General features: G+C 33.4%; 1 non-coding gene across 1 annotated transcript; it reads left to right on the top strand.

Moving 5' to 3' along the window:
* The first annotated feature begins 3,896 nt into the window (after positions 1-3,896).
* On the top strand, positions 3,897-3,999 carry LOC129503590 (U6 spliceosomal RNA). The gene has a single exon (XR_008663202.1). It is a non-coding gene; the product is annotated as a U6 spliceosomal RNA (small nuclear RNA).
* The last annotated feature ends 2,979 nt before the right edge of the window (positions 4,000-6,978 follow it).

Here is a 6,978-nt window from a genome sequence, read left to right as displayed (position 1 = left end):
GTTATATGAAAGCATTACTTGAAACGTCATAATGCCAATTTAAATATTTCAAATCCACCTACTTATTAAATTCCTCCAGAAATATTTCAGTTATATTAATTTATAACATCCAACACCCTTTTGAATTTAGCTCATCAATCTAAAGACATCCATATGATTAAGTACAGGCATTGATAATGCTACTTTCCATGGCTAAATAAAACATATACTGAACTGGGGCTGATTTAATGTAGAGATGTACAGGTGGATAAATATAAAGCAGAGTTGTAGGTCTCTTATGCTATCCATTCTTTTTCATTCAAGGTTAGGGGACTTGTGGCCATCTGATTGAGATTTATTTGTAATACACTATTACAAGGGAAATACAAAGTTTATTTGGAATGACCTTTAGTTTCACAGTTTAATCTATTGTTCACATTTGTATGTCTTCTGTAGCTCATGACATGTCCCTCCAGGTCCTAAAGTAGGACCCCAGGGAAAAGCAAAGCCAAAGAAGACAGATATCAATGTTCATGTTTGCAAATGGGTTGAATTCCCTCAGGAAGAAAGGAAGATATACCAATCTTCAATAGTCTAGAGCAGTGTGCCAACATTATAGGGAAGCAATCATAGTTACACTACAGTTTGAAAGCTAATAGCCATTGTAGAATTCTATTCACTTTAAGGATAAATTTTCTCCTGTAATATAACATAGTGTAACATAGCATTGCAGAGCATAGCATACCAATCTATGATCCAAGTAATATCCAAAAGAACTAATATATATATAATATATATATAATAACTAATCACTTATTAGAAGTATATATATATTTCCTAGAAATATAAAATAATGTAATATTCCTAAAAATTTTAAATAGTTCCTAGTTTAAAGCAGTTATTTTAAATGCTACATTTAAATCTAATTGAAAAATACAATTTTTAAAAAGATTTTATTTATTTATTTGAGAGGGATATAGAGCATGAGCATGAGCAAGAGGGAGGAGGTAGATGGAGAGGGAGAAGCAGACTCCCCACTGAGCAAGGAACGTGACATAGGGTTCAGTCCCAGGATCTTGAGATCATGACCTGAGCTGAAGGCAGACACTTAATCAACTAAGCCACCCAGGCACCCCAGGAAAATACAATTTATGATTGCTTACTGCTTTCAAATATGGAAACATTTAGCTATGCCTGTCAGGCATTTAAAAAAATACAAATATAATGCTTTCATTGTGCACTATGGAAACTTAAAAATCAATATATAATGATGATAAATTTAAATTGAAGAATTCATTGATTTTTTTTGGTCAACAAATTTTGGGGATAAAAGAGGTATACACTATCTCTTTATTATCAAGTTTATACAAAATAAAAGCTAGTGAAGGAATTCTATGATTTTTTTTTATTTCATTCAAGTACTATCTATTAATGCCTATGATTACCAAGTAGTCTATTAGGTGCTGGGTATTATACTAGGCTAAACAGACAAATAAAACTTGTGGTTTCTACTTACAATGGAGTTTAGTGTGTAATGCAGTTTATTTACCTACCATAATTAGTGGTTTGTCTGTGTGTAGTTTCCCTTTCTTTTATGTAGAACAAAATCCCCCACCATATTACCATGAGAAAGAGTATACTTTTCTTTCCCTCTTTCTTCATTTCTAAAGGATTTTAGAAAAGTGATGAGGGACCAATTTAGGGTAAACAATATCATTGCAAGAGACAAATAGCCACCTGTTTCCATCCTGTAACAAGGGGAAGCACTACATCAACGCATGGGTGTCAGAACATTTCTCTGTTGATTAGTTGCCACAGGCCAGGATCCAGAACAGTTTGACAATTTGACTAAGCGCTAATAGCTCAGAAGAGTTCATTGCAGTTTGAAGAAACCCAGAAATCATCATACATCATCAATTATTCCATGAAAAAATGTTAATGTAAAAATAATAACAATAGAAACCTTTTAACTCAACCTTTACTTGCCTAATTTGCTGGATTAAAGAAAGCTTTCATTTTCCTGAGACATAAAACAGAGTAACTTAATATACTGACTGAAGTCCACAGAATAGAATGTATATATGGCTCCTAGATCACCTCCTCTGTAAGACTTCCATCGTAGACCCACCTGGTGACCAGCATACTGATAAGAATCAGTTTGGGCCATCTGACTGGCTCAGTCTGTTTAGCAGATAATTCTTGGTTTTGGCTCAAGTCATGGTCTCAAGGTCTTGGAATTGAGCCCCATGTGGGGCTCCACACTGAGTGCTCCCCTCCTTCCCCCTCCCCCACTCTCTCTTTCTCTAATAAATAAATAAATAAATAAATAGTAAAAAAAAATCAGTTTGTTTCCAAACTTACGTTGGTTATATTTCATATTTACACAATTTCATTAAGTATTATGTAAGTAACAGGAAGGATGTGAAAAGGAGTTATTTATTTACTTTTTACTTTTTACAAAAGTTATTTATTTACTTTTTACAAAAGTCAAGGACAATTCATTGGAAAGATTTGATAATGCAAATAGCTGAAAAATTCATTAGGGGCATATGAGATGTATGTAAAAGAATAGGAAAGAAATATTAAATTCCAGATAGCTTCTTAAGGGGCTATCCATTAAAGGAAGCCAAATCTGAATTCATAGACAATAAATCATGGCTCTATTTTATGTAGAAAAGTAACTCCAAAAAACAATCAGAAATCACATAAATGAGAGGCCTTGGTCTTAAGTCAAAAGTTTGGCTAATGAATGGGAATTTATTTAAGTTAAAATAATGTGCTTGGGAAACATAGGTATATAGTTTTTAAATTATCACTGCTTTAGTCACATAGTTTGAAATAAAATTATTTCTAGTATATATATATGTATTATCACTGAAACAGTCTGAATTAATTTGAATGGTAAAAGCACTGCATACTAGGATTAGAAATGTGTGAAAAAGTAAATGGCTACAATGAGTAAGTATTCTGATTTGGAGTTCATCCTTTATGGGTTTATGAATTATTTGAATCAAAAAAAAAATTCTGTCTTCAAAGAAGAGTCTAAAACAAAACGAAATAAATGAAGAAAGATAACATCAAGACAATGAATTTCCCAAAACACTTCCATCTCAAGAAAGTGAATCTCAGAAGGTAATTTAAAAAAAATCTAGAAAAGGGACAGTATGAAAGAAATTTTCTTAGTTTGGATTTGGAAAATAGAGTCATGAAGGGGAGGAATAGATTTTGTGGCGTCTGCTGCTATACAATATCGGAGAATCTCTTAAAGCAAAGTAACACAAAATTATAATTTCTAAATTACATATGAAAATGGCTATTTTGAATAAGAAAAGGAATAAGTATATATACATTTTCAAAGCTGACAAATATCACAAATGTTATGTCCTACAGAAAAGTAACATTTAGCAACTGACACACCTTATCCTTTCCCCTTATATTTGTCTGCAAAATTATTTACTTTTTCAAATAAGAGTTTAAGAATATTTTCTGTGGGATAATAGAAAGAATGTCTTGCTTCTTGTATGGTAGATTGAAATTGTATTTTTAGGAAGCTTTCTTCCAGTTTCATAATTTGTTATTGGTAATGCCATGTGAAATTTTTAGAACTGCCAACATTTGGAAAATTCGTATCAAATTATTTTCATAGAAATGTGATTCAGAACCATTTTGCTGTATCAACAATAATTTTGCATGTCTCTTGGTATCACAGACTAAGATGGATCTAAAATGTTGAGTGGTATCTGGAAAGCATGCGACTGCTCATATGGTCACACAGTGGAGCTTACTATTTGCAGCATTGTTACAAATTTTTGCTTTACAATTGTAGGAATTCAGATAAATTCTGTTTTACATCATTCCCATCCAACAAAAAAAAATCATGATGTATTTATAATTATTTAAGACTAGCCTCTGGGTGCAAGCTTTGGCAACATACATACTAAAATTAGAAAGATACAGAGAAGATTAGCATGACCTCTGCACAAACATGACCCACAAATTTGTGAAGAGCTCCATATTTTTATCACCAGGTGATGTGTGGATTTGTTGAATCATTGTATTTTACACCTGAAATTAATTTAACACTGTATTTTAACTGTACTGGAATTAAAGTAAGACCTTAAAAAGCCAAAAATAAAAATAAAATAAAACTGGCCTTTAGAAGTATACTATGCAATAGATTGCCCTGACATTTAAGCTTCATTAGATTCAATTATTGAAACCCAGCTCTCAAAGTCAATCATTTACAGACAGATGAGTGAAGGAAGTAGGTCCAGAGGAATAGCATCCAAAGAAACATCATGTTTTAACAATGAAATATTCGTTCATGTTGTTTACCCAAGTGTCCATAATTTTACATTGTGGTGGATGACAATGACTACAATTCTCTCATACTCTAGACTGAAGTGCAATTATTTATTGTTCCATTTTATAACAATTCTAAGACTACTTAGAGTCACACAAGTGCTTTTTGACTTTTGTAGGATATGTATATATGTTATCTCATTTGTTTTTGCTTAGTTGCTATATCCTCTTCAGGGATGTGGAGTAAGTGGGGTGAAGTGACTCACCCAAAGTTACGTGTTTTTTTAAAGCAGAGTTCCAAACCAAAACTTTGCAACACAACAAACCCAGTGTTGGCTCTGAGCCATATGGAGTCCTTTTCTGTACAAAATTTATGACATTATGACATTTGAATGCATTCTTAAGTGTCCTGGCATATTAGGCAAGTTAATGTTAGCTGATGTCACAAATAATCTCAACTCCTTGTAATTACAATAAATGCTTATTTCTCACTCCAGTGTTTTAAAGTGCAATGTGAGTATTTTTTTTTAAAGAGGTGGTTCTGTTGCAAACATTTATAGAAGGACTCAAGCTCCTTCGGTCTTTTGGTCCTGTCACCTTCGATATACAGTCTCTGATCCTGGTGCAGAATGGGAAGACAGCAAGGAGAGGGCACACAGGTGTTAATCCTCATGACGTGTAGCTACTGTCACATGCCACAATATTAATAATGTGGCTGCACCTACATGCAGTGAAGCAGGGAAATATATTCCCTAGTTTGACAGCAACATTCCAGAAAAAAATAAAAAAAATGTTTATTAAAAAAAAATCAGTTACTGTAGTCAAGTTGAAAAGGTAAATGAAAAGAGAAAAAGGACAAAATTAGACTTTATTTCCTTCTTGGCCATCACTCTAAAGCTATATATATATATATATATATATATATATATTGCTCAAACCATGAAGAAAGATGGTCACAGTATAAGAATAAAGATATATCCAAAGGGCCGATTAAAATAATTAATTAATTAATTAATTAATTAATTAGTTTTCCATATCTATTTAATACATTTATGGTTGGAAATCTAAAATATAACTTATTATAGGTTCTACCATAATGACTATTCTTTTTTTTTCATAATGAGTATTCTAAACTGAAATCATATACTCATAGAAACATGTTAGTGAACATTTCTTTTAATTCATGCAAGAGTTGTTTGTTCATTTTACTTTCTGGGGCACACGATATGTCAGAATGTGCTGTACGTGTGACTTTCTTCCAAGAAACCCACAAACCACACACATAGACTCAAATACAATGTGCAAAATGAGATATACCATGATGGAGATCTGCACAGAGAATACTTTGGAAGTCTGGGCAGGAAGATGAGAGAGGTTAAGGGGAGCTAACAAACTCTGGTGATGACAAGATAGCCTATCCAGTTCAATCAAGGGATTTTCACCTACCAACAGACAAGAAAACATAATATTGCTGACAGGCTAACAACTCCCCCCATTTTATTGAGAAATAATTGGCATTTATCACTGTATGAATTTAAATACAGCATGATGGTTTGATTTATATACACTGTGAAATGGTCACCCTAATAGGTTCAGTCATTACCTGCCTTCCCATATAGATGTAATAAAAAGAAAAGAAAAAAGAATAAAAGAAGAAAACATGGGGAGCCTGGGTGGCTCAGCGGTTTAGCGCCGCCTTTAGCCCAGGATGTGATCCTGGAGGCCCAGGATCGAGTCCCACGTCGGGCTCCCTGCATGGAGCCTGTTTCTCCCTCTGCCTGTGTCTCTGCCTCCCTCTCTCTGTGTCTTCCATGAATAAATAAGCAAAATTTTAAAGAAAAGAAAAGAAAAAAAACAATTCTCCCTGTGATGAGAATTCTTAGAACTCACTCTCTTGACAACTTTCCTGTACATCATATGGTAGTAGTAACTATAGTTATCATGTTGCACGTTACATCTCTAGTACTTATTTACCTTATAACTGGAAGCATGTGTTTTTGATTATTTTCCTATACTCCCCGCCCACCACAGCTTCTGATAATAAATCTGATCTCTTTTCCTATGAAGTTTTCATGGGTTTTTGTGTTTGTTTGTTTTTTTTTAGATTTCACAAAAAACTATTTTTGATAAAACAAATCACTAATAATTTTTAAGTTGTACAAGTCCTTCTTACTTGCTTGAAAAAAAAGATTTGGATGATATGCATCATAGAAAGAAAAGAAAGTTTTATGTTAAGTGTAGAAATTATGTCTGTATCATCAAGGTCCTAAAGATAACTATTGGTTTTGTAAACTATTCTCACCTTCATATCGTCTAATGTGCAGAAATACTTCAAAAATTTTAAAAAATTTCACTATTTAAGATGACAATTAGTCTGGCAAAATAAAAAATCTGGCTATATTTTTCTTGCCTCTTTTTTTAATTTTTATTTATTTATGATAGTCACAGAGAGAGAGACACAGGCAGAGGGAGAAGCAGGCTCCATGCACTGGGAGCCCGATGTGGGATTTGATCCCGGGTCTCCAGGATCGTGCCCTGGGCTAAAGGCAGGCGCTAAACTGCTGCACCACCCAGGGATCCCTTTTTCTTGCCTCTTGAATGTGTCATTATAATTTCTCTTCAATTAAGATTGTGAAATCAGTTCATGAATTGTGGGATTGAGCCGTGTTGGCTCTCTGCTCAGTAGGGAGTCTGCTT

This window comes from Nyctereutes procyonoides, unplaced genomic scaffold (genome assembly GCF_905146905.1).
Source record: "Nyctereutes procyonoides isolate TBG_1078 unplaced genomic scaffold, NYPRO_anot_genome, whole genome shotgun sequence".
NCBI lineage: Eukaryota > Metazoa > Chordata > Mammalia > Carnivora > Canidae > Nyctereutes > Nyctereutes procyonoides.
The sequence above is the reverse complement of the archived record's forward strand: the minus strand, read 5'-3'. Positions and strand labels throughout refer to the sequence as shown.